The sequence below is a fragment of the Silene latifolia genome, chromosome 9 (assembly GCF_048544455.1).
Source record: "Silene latifolia isolate original U9 population chromosome 9, ASM4854445v1, whole genome shotgun sequence".
Lineage (NCBI taxonomy): Eukaryota > Viridiplantae > Streptophyta > Magnoliopsida > Caryophyllales > Caryophyllaceae > Silene > Silene latifolia.
The window spans coordinates 101773970-101789643 of NC_133534.1; the positions used below are offsets into that span (position 1 = coordinate 101773970).

At 43.3% G+C, this 15674-nt stretch overlaps 1 non-coding gene across 1 annotated transcript; it reads right to left on the minus strand.

Moving 5' to 3' along the window:
* Positions 1 to 14965: 14965 nt before the first annotated feature.
* Positions 14966 to 15071, minus strand: LOC141603724 (small nucleolar RNA R71). The gene has a single exon (XR_012525582.1). It is a non-coding gene; the product is annotated as a small nucleolar RNA R71 (small nucleolar RNA).
* Positions 15072 to 15674: the final 603 nt, after the last annotated feature.

Here is a 15674-nt window from a genome sequence, read left to right on the forward strand (position 1 = left end):
AAACAAAGATTCGTCGAACCTCGGATAATCGAGAAAAATGTATTAATACTCGTTATCCGAGGCTTAAATCGAATAGGTTAACTCCTGAAATGACCCCGGACGCGTTATAGAAAAACCGGGGAAAAAGAAACAGTGGTCCGTGACGACCTCCGAACGGCTCAAATTGAAATGTATAATACACGGTTTTTTGGAATTCGTGGTACCGGAACAAAATTCTCCGGAAATCGCGCGGAAAGTTTTTGGTGTTAGATAAAGCGACCACGCAATATTTGAGTAGCAACGAAAGATATTTGGAGGTGCCGGTATGCCATAAACCAGCATTCATCGAACCTCGGATAATCGTGAAAAATGTATTAATACTCGTTATCCGAGGCTGAAATCGAATAAGTTAACTCCTGAAATGACCTCAGACGCGTTATAGAAAACCAGGAGAAAAAGAAACAGGGTCCGGTACGACCACCCGAACGGCTCAAATTGAAGTATATCATACACGGTTTTTCGGGATTCAGTGGTAGGAACAAAATTCTCGAAAATCGCGTAAAACGTTCCTCGGGTCGATAAAGCGGCCACGCAAAATTTGAGTTGCAACGGAAGACATTTGGGGGTGCCGGTATGACATAAACCAGCATTCGTCAAACCTCGGATAATCGTGAAAAATGTATTAATACTCGTTATCCGAGGCTGAAATCGAATAGGTTAACTCCTGAAATGACCTCGGACTCGTGATAAAAAAACCGGGAGAAAAAGAAAAAGGGCCCGGTACGACCACCCGAACGGCTCAAATTGAAGTATAATAATACACGGTTTTTCGGGATTCCAGGGTACCGAAACAAAATTCTCCGAAAATCGCGTAAAACGTTTCTCGGATCAGATAAAGCGGCCATGCAAAATTTGTGTAGCAACGGGAGATATTTGGGGGTGCCGGTATGCCATAAACCAACATTCGTCAAACCTCGGATAATCGTGAAAAATGTATTAATACTCCTTATCCGAGGCTGGAATCGAATAGGTTAACACCTGAAATAATCTCGGGCGCGTGATTAAAAACCGGTAGAAAAAAGAAACATGGTCCCGTACGCCCTCCCGAACGGCTCAAATTGAAGTGTGTAATACACGGTTTTTCGGGATTCCAGGGTACCGGAACAAAATTCTCCAAAAATCGCTTAAAACGTTCCTTTGGTCAAACAAAGCGGCCACGCAAAATTTGAGTAGCAACGAAAGACATTTGGCGGTGCCGGTATGCCATAAACCAGCATTCATCGAACGTCAGATAATCGTGAAAAATGTATTAATACTTGTTATCCGAGCCTGAAATCGAATAGGTTAACTCCTGAAATGACCTCGGACGCGTGATAAAAAACCGGGAGAAAAAGAAACAGGGTCCGGTACAACCTCCCGAACGGCTCATATTGAAGTGTATAATACACGGTTTTTCGGGATTCCAGGGTACCGGAACAAAATTCTCCGGAAATCGCGCAGAAAGTTTCTCAGGTCAGATAAAACTGCCACGCAAAATTTAAGTAGCAACGGAAGACATTTGGGGGTGCCGGTATGCCATAAACCAGCATTCGTCGAACCTCGGATAATCGTGAAAAATGTATTAGTACTCGTTATCTGAGGCAGAAATCGAATAGGTTAACTCCTTAAATAACCTCGGGCGCGTGATTAAAAAACCGGTAGAAAAAAGAAGCAGGGTCCGGTACGCCCTCCCGAACGACTCAAATTGAAGTGTATAATACACGGTTTTTCGGGATTCCAGGGTACCGGAACAAAATTCTCCAAAAATCAAGTAAAACGTTCCTCGGGTCAGATAAAGCGGCCACGCAAAGACATTTAGGGGTGCCGGTATGCCATAAAACAGCATTCGTCGAACCTCGGATAATCGAGAAAAATGTATTAATACTCGTTATCCGAGGCTTAAATCGAATAGGTTAACTCCTGAAATGACCCCGGACGCGTTATAGAAAAACCGGGGGAAAAAGAAACAGGGTCCGGTACGACCTCCCGAACGGCTCAAATTGAAATGTATAATACACGGTTTTTTGGAATTCCAGGGTACCGGAACAAAATTCTCCGGAAATCGCGCGGAAAGTTTTTGGTGTTAGATAAAGCGACCACGCAATATTTGAGTAGCAACGAAAGATATTTGGAGGTGCCGGTATGCCATAAACCAGCATTCATCGAACCTCGGATAATCGTGAAAAATGTATTAATACTCGTTATCCGAGGCTGAAATCGAATAAGTTAACTCCTGAAATGACCTCAGACGCGTTATAGAAAACCAGGAGAAAAAGAAACAGGGTCCGGTACGACCACCCGAACGGCTCAAATTGAAGTATATCATACACGGTTTTTCGGGATTCCAGGGTACCGGAACAAAATTCTCCGAAAATCGCGTAAAACGTTCCTCGGGTCAGATAAAGCGGCCACGCAAAATTTGAGTTGCAACGGAAGACATTTGGGGGTGCCGGTATGACATAAACCAGCATTCGTCAAACCTCGGATAATCGTGAAAAATGTATTAATACTCGTTATCCGAGGCTGAAATCGAATAGGTTAACTCCTGAAATGACCTCGGACTCGTGATAAAAAAACCGGGAGAAAAAGAAAAAGGGCCCGGTACGACCACCCGAACGGCTCAAATTGAAGTATAATAATACACGGTTTTTCGGGATTCCAGGGTACCGGAACAAAATTCTCCGAAAATCGCGTAAAACGTTTCTCGGATCAGATAAAGCGGCCATGCAAAATTTGTGTAGCAACGGGAGATATTTGGGGCTGCCGGTATGCCATAAACCAACATTCGTCAAACCTCGGATAATCGTGAAAAATGTATTAATACTCCTTATCCGAGGCTGGAATCGAATAGGTTAACACCTGAAATAATCTCGGGCGCGTGATTAAAAACCGGTAGAAAAAAGAAACATGGTCCCGTACGCCCTCCCGAACGGCTCAAATTGAAGTGTGTAATACACGGTTTTCGGGATTCAGTGGTACCGGAACAAAATTCTCCAAAAATCGCTTAAAACGTTCCTCACGGTCAAACAAAGCGGCCACGCAAAATTTGAGTAGCAACGAAAGACATTTGGCGGTGCCGGTATGCCATAAACCAGCATTCATCGAACGTCAGATAATCGTGAAAAATGTATTAATACTTGTTATCCGAGCCTGAAATCGAATAGGTTAACTCCTGAAATGACCTCGGACGCGTGATAAAAACCGGGAGAAAAAGAAAGTGGTCCGGTACAACCTCCCGAACGGCTCATATTGAAGTGTATAATACACGGTTTTCGGGATTCAGTGGTACCGGAACAAAATTCTCCGGAAATCGCGCAGAAAGTTTCTCAGGTCAGATAAAACTGCCACGCAAAATTTAAGTAGCAACGGAAGACATTTGGGGGTGCCGGTATGCCATAAACCAGCATTCGTCGAACCTCGGATAATCGTGAAAAATGTATTAGTACTCGTTATCTGAGGCAGAAATCGAATAGGTTAACTCCTTAAATAACCTCGGGCACGTGATTAAAAAACCGGTAGAAAAAAGAAGCAGGGTCCGGTACGCCCTCCCGAACGACTCAAATTGAAGTGTATAATACACGGTTTTTCGGGATTCCAGGGTACCGGAACAAAATTCTCCAAAAATCAAGTAAAACGTTCCTCGGGTCAGATAAAGCGGCCACGCAAAGACATTTAGGGGTGCCGGTATGCCATAAAACAGCATTCGTCGAACCTCGGATAATCGAGAAAAATGTATTAATACTCGTTATCCGAGGCTTAAATCGAATAGGTTAACTCCTGAAATGACCCCGGACGCCTTATAGAAAAACCGGGGAAAAAAAAGTGGTCCCATACGACCTCCCGAACGGCTCAAATTGAAATGTATAATACACGGTTTTTGGAATTCAGTACGGAACAAAATTCTCCGGAAATCGCCCAGAAAGTTTCTCGGGTTAGATAAAGCGACCACGCAATATTTGAGTAGCAACGGAAGACATTTGGGGTTGCCAGTATGCCATAAACCAGCATTCATCGAACCTCGGATAATCGTGAAAAATGTATTAATACTCGTTATCCGAGGCTGAAATCGAATAGGTTAACTCCTGAAATGACCTCGGACGCGTGATAAAAAAACAAGGAGAAAAAGAAAAAGGGCCTGGTACGACCACCCGAACGGCTCAAATTGAAGTATTATAATACACGGTTTTTCGGGATTTCAGGGTACCGGAACAAAATTCTCCGAAAATCGCGTAAAACGTTCCTCGGATCAGATAAAGCGGCCACGCAAGATTTGAGTAGCAACGGAAGACATTTGGGGGTGCCGGTATGCCATAAAACAGCATTCGTCAAACCTCGGATAATCGTGAAAAATGTATTAGTACTCGTTATCCGATTTGAAATCGAATAGGTTAACTCTGAAATAATCTCGGGCGCGTGATTAAAAACCGGTAGAAAAAAAAAACAGGTCCGGTACGCCCTCCCGAACGGCTCAAATTGAAGTGTATAATACACGGTTTTTCGGGATTCCGGGGTACTGGAACAAAATTCTCCGAAAATCGCGTAAAACGTTCCTCGGGTCATATAAAGCGGACACGCAAAATTTGAGTAGCAACGAAAGACATTTAGGGGTGCCGGTATGCCATAAAACAACATTCGTCGAACCTCGGATAATCGTGATAAATGTATTAATACTCGTTATCCGAGGCTGAAATCGAATAGGTTAACTCCTGAAATGACCTCGGACGCGTTATAGAAAAACCGGGAGAAAAAGAAACAGGGCCCGGTACGACCTCCCGAACGGCTCAAATTGAAATGTATAATACACGGTTTGTTGGGATTCCAGAGTACCGGAACAAAAGTCTCCGGAAATCGCGCGAGAAAATTTATCGGGTTAGATAAAGCGACCACGCAAAATTTGAGTAGCAACGGAAGACATTTGGGGTGCCGACGCCATAAACCAAAGCATTCATCGAACCTCGGATAATCGTGAAAAATGTACTAATACTCGTTATCCGAGGCTGAAATCGAATAGGTTAACTCCTGAAATGACCTCGGACGCGTGATAAAAAAAACGGGAGAAAAAGAAAAAGGGTCCGGTACGACCACCCGAACGGCTCAAATTGAAGTATATAATACACGGGTTTTCGGGATTCTAGGGTACTGGAACAAAATTCTCCAAAAATCGCGTAAAACGTTCCTCGGGTCAGATAAAGCGGCCACGCAAAATTTGAGTAGCAACGGAAGACATTTGGGGGTGACGGTATGCCATAAACCAACATTCGTCGAACCTCGGATAATCGTGAAAAATGTATTAATACTCGTTATCCGAGGCTGAAATCGAATAGGTTAACTCCTGAAATGACCTCGGGCGCGTGATTAAAAAACCGGTAGAAAAAAAAAACAGGGTCCGGTACGCCCTCCCGAATGGCTCAAATTGAAGTGTATAACACACAGTTTTTCGGGATTCCAGAGTACCGCAACAAAATTCTCCGAAAATCGCGTAAAACGTTCCTCGGGTCAGATAAAGCGGCCACGCAAAATTTGAGTAGCAACGAAAGACATTTAGGGGTGCCGGTATGCCATAAAACAACATTCGTCGAACCTCGGATAATCGTGAAAAATATATTAATACTCGTTATACGAGGCTGAAATCGAATAGGTTAACTCCTGAAATGACCTCGGACGCGTGATAAAAAAAACTGGGAGAAAAAGAAACAGGGTTCGGTACAACCTCCCGAACGACTCATATTGAAGTGTATAATACACGGTTTTTCGGGATTCCAGGGTACCGGAACAAAATTCTCCGAAAATCGCATAAAACGTTCCGCGGGTCAGATAAAGCGGCCACGCAAAGACATTTAGGGTTGCCGGTATTCCATTAAACAACATTGGTCAAACCTCGAATAATCGTGAAAATGTATTAATACTCGTCATCCGAGGCTGAAATCGAATAGGTTAACTCCTTAAATAATCTCGGGCGCATGATTAAAAAACCGGTAGAAAAAAGAAACAGGGTCCGGTACGCCCTCCCGAACGGCTCAAATTAAAGTGTATAATACACGGTTTTTCGGGATTCCAGGGTACCGGAACAAAATTCTCCGAAAAACGCGTAAAACGTTCCTCGAGTCAGATAAAGAGGCCACGCAAAATTTGAGTAGCAACAGAAGACATTTAGGGGTGCCAGTATGCCATAAAACAGCATTCGTCGAACCTCGGATAATCGTGAAAAATGTATTAATACTCGTTATCCGAGGCTTAAATCGAATAGGTTAACTCCTGAAATGACCTCGGACGCGTGATGGAAAAATCGGGAGAAAAAGAAACAGGGTCCGGTACGACCTCCCGAACGGCTCAAATTGAAATGTATAATACACGGATTTTTGAGATTCCAGGGTACCGGAAAAAGATTCTCCGGAAATCGCGCAGAAAGTTCCTCGGGTCAGATAAAGCGGCAACGCAAAATTTGAGTAGCTACGGAAGACATTTGGGGGTGACGGTATGCCATAAACCAACATTCGTCGAACCTCGGATAATCGTGAAAAATGTCTTAATACTCATTATCCGAGGCTGAAATCGAATAGGTTAACTCCTGAAATGACCTCGGACGCGTGATAAAAAACCGGGAGAAAAAGAAACCGGGCCCGGTACGACCTCCCGAACGGCTCAAATTGAAATGTATAATACACGGTTTTTTGGGATTCCAGGGTACCGGAACAAAAGTCTCCGGAAATCGCGCAGAAAGTTTCTCGGGTTAGATAAAGCGACCACGCCAAATTTGAGTAGCAACGGAAGACATTTGGGGGTGCCGGTACGCCATAAACCAGCATTCATCGAACCTCGGATAATCGTGAAAAATGTACTAATACTCGTTATCCGAGGCTGAAATCGAATAGGTTAACTACTGAAATGACCTCGGGCGCCTGATTAAAAAACCGGTAGAAAAAAGAAACAGGGTCCGGTACGCCCTCCCGAATGGCTCAAATTGAAGTGTATAACTCACGGTTTTTCGGGATTCCAGGGTACCGCAACAAAATTCTCCGAAAATGGCATAAAACGTTTCTCGGGTCAGATAAAGCGGCCACGCAAAATTTGAGTAGCAACGAAAGACATTTAGGGGTGCCGGTATGCCATAAAACAACATTCGTCGAACCTCGGATAATCGTGAAAAATATATTAATACTCGTTATACGAGGCTGAAATCGAACAGGTTAACTCCTGAAATGACCTCAGACGCGTTATAGAAAACCAGGAGAAAAAGAAACAGGGTCCGGTACGACCTCCCGAACGGCTCAAATTGAAGTATATAATACACGGTTTTTCGGGATTCCAGGGTACCGGAACAAAATTCTCCGAAAATCGCGTAATACGTTCCTCGGGTCAGATAAAGCGGCCACGCAAAATTTGAGTTGCAACGGAAGACATTTGGGGGTGCCGGAATGCCATAAACCAGCATTCGTCAAACCTCGGATAATCGTGAAAAATGTAATAATACTCGTTATCCGAGGCTGAAATCGAATAGGTTAACTCCTTAAATAACCTCAGGCGTGTGATTAGAAAACTGGTAGAAAAAAGAAACAGGGTCCGGTACGCCTTCCTGAACGGCTCAAATTGAAGTGTATAATACACGGTTTTTCGGGATTCCAGGGTACCGGAACAAAATTCTCCAAAAATCGCGTAAAACGTTCCTCGGGTCAAATAAAGCGGCCACGCAAAAATTTAAGTAGCAACGAAAGACATTTGGGGGTGTCGGTATGCCATAAACCAGCATTCATCGAACGTCGGAAAATCGTGAAAAGTGTATTAATACTCATTATCCGAGCCTGAAATCGAATAGGTTAACTCCTGAAATGACCTCGGACGCGTGATAAAAAAAACCGGGAGAAAAAGAAACAGGGTTCGGTACAACCTCCCGAACGGCTCATATTGAAGTGTATAATACACGGTTTTTCGGGATTTTAGGGTACCGGAAAAAAATTCTCCGGAAATCGCCCAGAAAGTTTCTCAGGTCAGATAAAACTGCCACGCAAAATTTAAGTAGCAACGGAAGACATTTGGGGGTGCCGGTATGCCATAAAGCAGCATTCGTCGAACCTCGGATAATCATTAAAAATGTATTAATACTCGTTATCCGAGGCAGAAATCGAATAGGTTAACTCCTGAAATGACCTCGGTCGCGTGGTTAAAAAACCGGTAGAAAAAAGAAACAGGGTCCGGTACGACCTCCCGAACGGCACATATTGAAGTGTATAATACACGGTTTTATGGGATTCCAGGGTACCGGAACAAAATTCTCCGAAAATCGCGTAAAACGTTCCTCGGGTCAGATAAAGCGGCCACGCAAAGACATTTAGGGGTGCCGGTATGCCATAAAACAGCATTCGTCGAACCTCGGATAATCGGGAAAAATGTATTAGTACTCGTTATCCGAGGCTGAAGTCGAATAGGTTAACTCCTGAAATGACCTCGGACGCGTGATAAAAAAACCTGGTGAAAAAGAAACAGGGTCTGGTACGACCTCCCGAACGGCTCAAATTGAAGTGTATAATACAAGGTTTTTCGGGATTCTAGGGTACCGGAACAAAATTCTCCGAAAATCGCGTAAAACGTTCCTCGAGTCAGATAAAGAGGCCACGCAAAATTTGAGTAGCAACGGAAGATATTTAGGGGTGCCGGTATGCCATAAAACAGCATTCGTCGAACCTCGGATAATCGTGAAAAATGTATTAATACTCGTTATCCGAGGCTTAAATCGAATAGGTTAACTCCTGAAATGACCTCGGACGCGTGATGGAAAACCGGGAGAAAAAGAAACAAGGTGCGGTACGACCTCCCGAACGGCTCAAATTGAAATGTATAATACACGGATTTTCGAGATTCAGGGTACAGAAAAAGATTCTCCGGAAATCGCGCAGAAAGTTCTCGGGTCGATAAAGCGGCAACGCAAAATTTGAGTAGCTACGGAAGACATTTGGGGTGCCGGTATGCCATAAACCAACATTCGTCGAACCTCGGATAATCGTGAAAAATGTATTAATACTCATTATCCGAGGTTGAAATCGAATAGATTAACTCCTGAAATGACCTCGGACGCGTGATAAAAAAACCGGGAGAAAAAGAAACGGGGCCGTACGACCTCCCGAACGGCTCAAATTGAAGTGTATATAATACACGGTTTTTCGGGATTCCAGGGTACCGAAACAAAATTCTACGAAAATCGCGTAAAAAGTTCCTCAGGTCAGAAAAAGCGGCCACACAAAATTTGAGTAGCAACGTAACACATTTAGGGGTGCCGGTATGCCATAAAACAAAGATTCGTCGAACCTCGGATAATCTGAAAAATGTATTAATACTCGTTATCCGATTTGAAATCGAATAGGTTAACTCGAGATGACCTCGAACGCGTGATAGAAAAACCGGGAGAAAAAGAAACAGGGTCGGTACGACCTCCCGAACGGCTCAAATTGAAGTGTATAATACACGATTTTCGGGATTCGTGGTACCGGAATAAAATTCTTCGGAAATAACGCATAAAGTTTCTCGGGTCAGATAAAGCGGCCACGCAAAATTTGAGTAGCAACAGAAGACATTTGGTGGTGCCGGTAGGCCATAAACCAACATTCGTCGAACCTCGGATAATCGTGAAAAATGTATTAATACTCATTATCCGAGGCTGAAATCGAATTGGTTAACTCCTAAAATGACCTCGGACGCGTGATAAAAAAACCGGGAGAAAAAGAAACGAGGGTCGATTCACGACCTCCCGAACGGCTCAAATTGAAGTGTATAAATACACAGTTTTTCGGGATTCCAGGGTACCGGAATAAAATTCTTCGGAAATAACGCATAAAGTTCCTCGGGTCAGATAAAGCGGCCACGCAAAATTTGAGTAGCAACAGAAGACATTTGGGGGTGCCGGTAGGCCATAAACCAACATTCGTCGAACCTCGGATAATCGTGAAAAATGTATTAATACTCATTATCCGAGGCTGAAATCGAATAGGTTAACTCCTAAAATGACCTCGGACGCGTGATAAAAAAACCGGGAGAAAAAAAACAGGGTCGATTCACGACCTCCCGAACGGCTCAAATTGAAGTGTATAAATACACGGTTTTCGGGATTCAGTGGTACCGGAATAAAATTCTTCGGAAATAACGCATAAAGTTCCTCGGGTCAGATAAAGCGGCCACGCAAAATTTGAGTAGCAACGAAAGACATTTGGGGGTGCCGGTAGGGCTATAAACCAACATTCGTCGAACCTCGGATAATCGTGAAAAATGTATTAATACTCATTATCCGAGGCTGAAATCGAATTGGTTAACTCCTAAAATGACCTCGGACGCGTGATAAAAAAACCGGGAGAAAAAGAAACAGGGTCAGTTACGACCTCCCGAACGGCTCAAATTGAAGTGTATAATACACGATTTTTCGGGATTCGGTACCGGAATAAAATTCTTCGGAAATCGCGCATTAAGTTCCTCAGGTCAGATAAAGCGGCCACGCAAAATTTGAGTAGCAACAGAAGACATTTGGGGGTGCCGGTATGCCATAAACCAACATTCGTCGAACCTCGGATAATCGTGAAAAATGCATTAATGCTCATTATCCGAGGCTGAAATCGAATAGGTTAACCCTTGAAATGACCTCGGACGCGTGATAGAAAAACCGGGAGAAAAAGAAACAGGGTCCGGTACGACCTCCCGAACGGCTCAAATTGAAATGTTTAATATACGGTTTTTTGGGATTCCAGGGTACCGGAACAAAATTCTCCGAAAATCGCGTAGAACGTTCCTCGAGTCAGATAAAGAGGCCACGCAAAATTTGAGTAGCAACGTAAGACATTTAGGGGTGTCGGTATGCCATAAAACAGCATTCGTCGAATCTCGGATAAACGTGAAAAATGTATTAATACTCGTTATCCGAGGGTTAAATCGAATAGGTTAACTCCTGAAATGATCTCGGACGCGTGATGGAAAAACCGGGAGAAAAAGAAACAGGGTCCGGTACGACCTCCCGAACGGCTCAAATTGAAATGTATAATACACGGATTTTCGAGATTCCAGGGTACCGGAAAAAGATTCTCCGGAAATCGCGCAGAAAGTTCCTCGGGTCAGAAAAAGCGGCCACACAAAATTTGAGTAGCAACGTAACACATTTAGGGGAGCCGGTATGCCATAAAACAGCATTCGTCGAACCTCGGATAATCCTGAAAAATGTATTAATACTCGTTATCTGAGGCTGAAATCGAATAGGTTAACTCCTGAGATGACCTCGAACGCGTGATAGAAAAACCGGGAGAAAAAGAAACAGGGTCCCAGCACGACCTCCCGAACGGCTCAAATTGAAGTGTATAAATACACAGTTTTTCGGGATTCCAGGGTACCGGAATAAAATTCTTCGGAAATAAGGCATAAAGTTCCTCGGGTCAGATAAAGCGGCCACGCAAAATTTGAGTAGCAACAGAAGACATTTTGGGGTGCCGGTAGGCCATAAACCAACATTCGTCGAACCTCGGATAATCGTGAAAAATGTATTAATACTCATTATCCGAGGCTGAAATCGAATAGGTTAACTCCTAAAATGACCTCGGACGCGTGATAAAAAAACCGAGAGAAAAAGAAACAGGGTCAGTTACGACCTCCCGAACGGCTCAAATTGAAGTGTATAAATACACAGTTTTTCGGGATTCCAGGGTACCGGAATAAAATTATTCGGAAATCGTGCATTAAGTTCCCCGGGTCAGATAAAGCGGCCACGCAAAATTTGAGTAGCAACGGAAGACATTTGGGGGTGCCGGTATGCCATAAACCAACATTCGTCGAACCTCGGATAATCGTGAAAAATGCATTAATGCTCATTATCCGAGGCTGAAATCGAATAGGTTAACCCTTGAAATGACCTCGGACGCGTGATAGAAAAACCGGGAGAAAAAGAAACAGGGTCCGGTACGACCTCCCGAACGGCTCAAATTGAAATGTTTAATATACGGTTTTTTGGGATTCCAGGGTACTGGAACAAAATTCTCCAGAAATCGAGCAGAAAGTTTCTCGGGTTAGATAAAGCGACCACGCAAAATTTGAGTAGCAACGGAAGACATTTGGGGGTGCCGGTATGCCATAAACCAGCATTCGTCGAACCTCGGATAATCGGGAAAAATGTATTAGTACTCGTTATCCGAGGCTGAAGTCGAATAGGTTAACTCCTGAAATGACCTCGGATGCGTGATAAAAAAACCTGGTGAAAAAGAAACAGGGTCTGGTACGACCTCCCGAACGGCTCAAATTGAAGTGTATAATACAAGGTTTTTCGGCATTCCAGGGTACCGGAAAAAAATTCTCCGAAAATCGCGTAAAACGTTCCTCGAGTCAGATAAAGAGGCCACGCAAAATTTGAGTAGCAACGGAAGACATTTAGGGGTGTCGGTATGCCATAAAACAGCATTCGTCGTACCTCGGATAATCGTGAAAAATTTATTAATACTCGTTATCCGAGGCTTAAATCGAATAGGTTAACTCTTGAAATGACCTCGGACGCGTGATAGCAAAACCGGGAGAAAAAGAAACAGCGTCCGGTACGACCTCCCGAACGGCTCAAATTGAAATGTATAATACACGGTTTTTTGAGATTCCAGGGTACCGGATCAAAATTCTCCGGAAATCGCGCAGAAAGTTTCACGGGTTAGATAAAGCGACCACGCAAAATTTGAGTAGCAACGGAAGACATTTGGGGGTGCCGGTATGCCATAAACCAGCATTCATCGAACCTCGGATAATCGTGAAAAATGTACTAATACTCGTTATCCGAGGCTGAAATCGAATAGGTTAACTCCTGAAATGACCTCGGACGCGTGATAAAAAAACCGATAGAAAAAGAAACAGGGTCCGGTACGACCTCCCGAACGGCTCATATTGAAGTGTATAATATATGGTTTTTCGGGATTCCAGGGTACCTGATACGTGCATTTTGTATAGTCTTTTTAAGCTATTTTAGCACGTATTTCATTGTACTTTTGTACTGTTTATATCGCATTATGCCCCGAATTTGCTACTTTGGTTCGTTTCGTCCGTTTTGTAGAAATGAACGTGAAAGTAGTGTAATCGTACCATTTTTGTCCTACTTTGCATGCATTTCGAGGAGACGGGATTTTTCGGAGCGAGATCTTGCATTGGGATACATGAAGGAACGGTCTACGAAGTAGTCGGCTACGAGTTGAAGCTGTTTCAGAGGAAGAACACTTGATCGAGCCCTTTTATTGGTCGATCGAGTGGTTTTTGTGGCTGAGTTGGTCGATCGAGTAGTTTGTTTTACTCGATCGACAGTGCTGGAATTGGGTGTTACTTGTTCGAGTACTATTTCTAATCGATCGAGTAGATTGCCTGGAGAAGTACTCGATTGAGCTGTTTCAGACTGCTCGATCGAGTGGTTTTGTCTTCCATGGGCTTTAATTAGTCCGTGAACTTGTTTTTAGTTATTGGAAATAGCATTTTTCTATTTAAACGTACATTAATTAGGTCACTAGGCATCTAATAATCTGATTATCTTTTATTCATCTTTCACTGCAAAAAGACTACGTTGCTTTTTCCTCTCTACTGTAACTTTTGCTTCCGGATTTTCTCGCTCGGATTTAGTTGTTCTTTACGCCGGATTCTTGCGATTGCAATCTCTTACTCTATTTTAATAGTAATCTTTCAATCATTTGCTTTAATTACTTGTTTCGTTCCTTTTTAATTCCTGCCCTAATCTTTATTTATGCAATTTCATTATTATTTCATCATGTTTAATGTTAGTTATTTCATTGTTATTAGTTTTGATAATATTAATAGCATGAGTAGCTAAATCATTTCATGTTGGGATTAGGGGATCTACGGTAGAAATGTGACGATGTAGTGAGTAGGTTAGATGAATTATTTGTAAGATTCTGTCCCCATGGCAATATAACTGTATTTACGACTTAGTTGAGTGCACGCTTCTGAGTCACCTTTTAATCTGGTTAAATTTAATCCTGGATCAGAAGATTGGACTAAATAGACCTCCTATGAACAGTAGACTACCCTGACGTGGACGAAAGTTATGTTAGTGGAAATCTAGGATATAAAGTGGACCGGAAGGACCTTTCCATATCCGTCTCACAGTAATTTATCGAGACTATTCGCAGTTGAGTCACCGGACTACCGTAGTGAACCGAAATCCTGACATGTCCCTTCTTTATTGATAGTTTATCTCTACTTTCTGCCTTTACTGCTCTTTCCTTGCTTCTCTTTCCTTTACACCTTTAGTTTAGAAAATCAATTTACAAACCCCGCATTTTGTGACCAAATAGACGGACTCTTTACAGATATCTTGCCTCCCTGAGGAGATCGACCTGACTTCCCTGGCTATATAGTTAGTTTAGTTAGTTATTTTTGATTGGTATACGATTGCCCAGTCAAATTTTGGCGCCGTTGCCGGGGAGGCAATTGCCATATCTGTTTTTGTTTCGTTTATTTTATCCGTCTCAGGGAATTATTATTCCTTGAGAAAGTTCTTATTTATTTTCTTTCTGTGCTGTGTATGCCCAGGTCAAACAGGTTGGAGTTAGTTTCAGCTGATTCTGAGCCAGAGAGACTGTTCAGGCATAGACTTCATCTGCAAAGAGAATCACGAAAGGAAGCCTTGAGTACTTTCGAACCCGAACTTCAACATTTCTTATTTACAGAAGATCAATCTTTAGTAGAAGATAATCCCAGTTCTGTAAACCAACTAGTAAAGATGCCGAATATTTCAAGTCATTCGAAGCCTAAAGCATCATCTATTCCTAAGGGTTTCAATCTCCAGACTGAGGATGGGAATACTTTTGACATCCATCCGTCCTATATCAATCTGGTGGAGAGAAATCTCTTTAGAGGTGTGGCAGGTGAAGACCCGAGGAAGCATATGGAGGTCTTGCTCTTGGTTTTTATAAGAGATATTTCCCTCTACAGCGCACTAATCAGCTGAGGGCTAAGATCACTAGTTTCAAGCAGGCACCGGATAAAACGTTCTATGAAGCTTGGTGCCGGTTCCAGAGGTTGGTGAAGTCTATTCCTCACCATGGTTTTGATCCGTGGTTTCTGTCCAATCAGTTCTACAATGGGTTGTACGATGACCACAGAGCCATACTTGATGCCTCATCCAACGGAAGATTCCAAAAGAATACTGATGATGATAAGGGATGGGCGATTATTGAGGAGATGACCACCCATTGTGCGGAGTATGGGAACCCGAGGGATGGTATTCGAACAGTTCATGCGGTTGATAAGGCAGTCGTGGCTCAGCTGGAAGCCATGAATGCTCGTTTTGATAAATTGGAGCTGCATTCTGCTGGGGAGCCTCAGACGGTCCATTTGCTTACTAGAGGGGAGACCATCACATATGAGAGGTGTGGGAGCAACGACGGTCATACTGCTGTTGGCTGTCTTACAGAGAAGGAACAGGTCCTTGCTTTTCAATAATACAGGCAAGCAGGGGGTTCTTATTATAATAACCAAGGGGCGGTCCATCCCAATTTGAGGTGGACAAGTTAAAATGTGCTCAATCCTACCCCTCCTCCGCAGCAGCAGTAGCCATATGTCCCTCCTTATAAGGCTCAACAAGGCCTTCAGAAGCCTCCTTCCTTTCCTACACCTAATCACGGTTCATCATCCTCGGGTGGGGTGAGCGA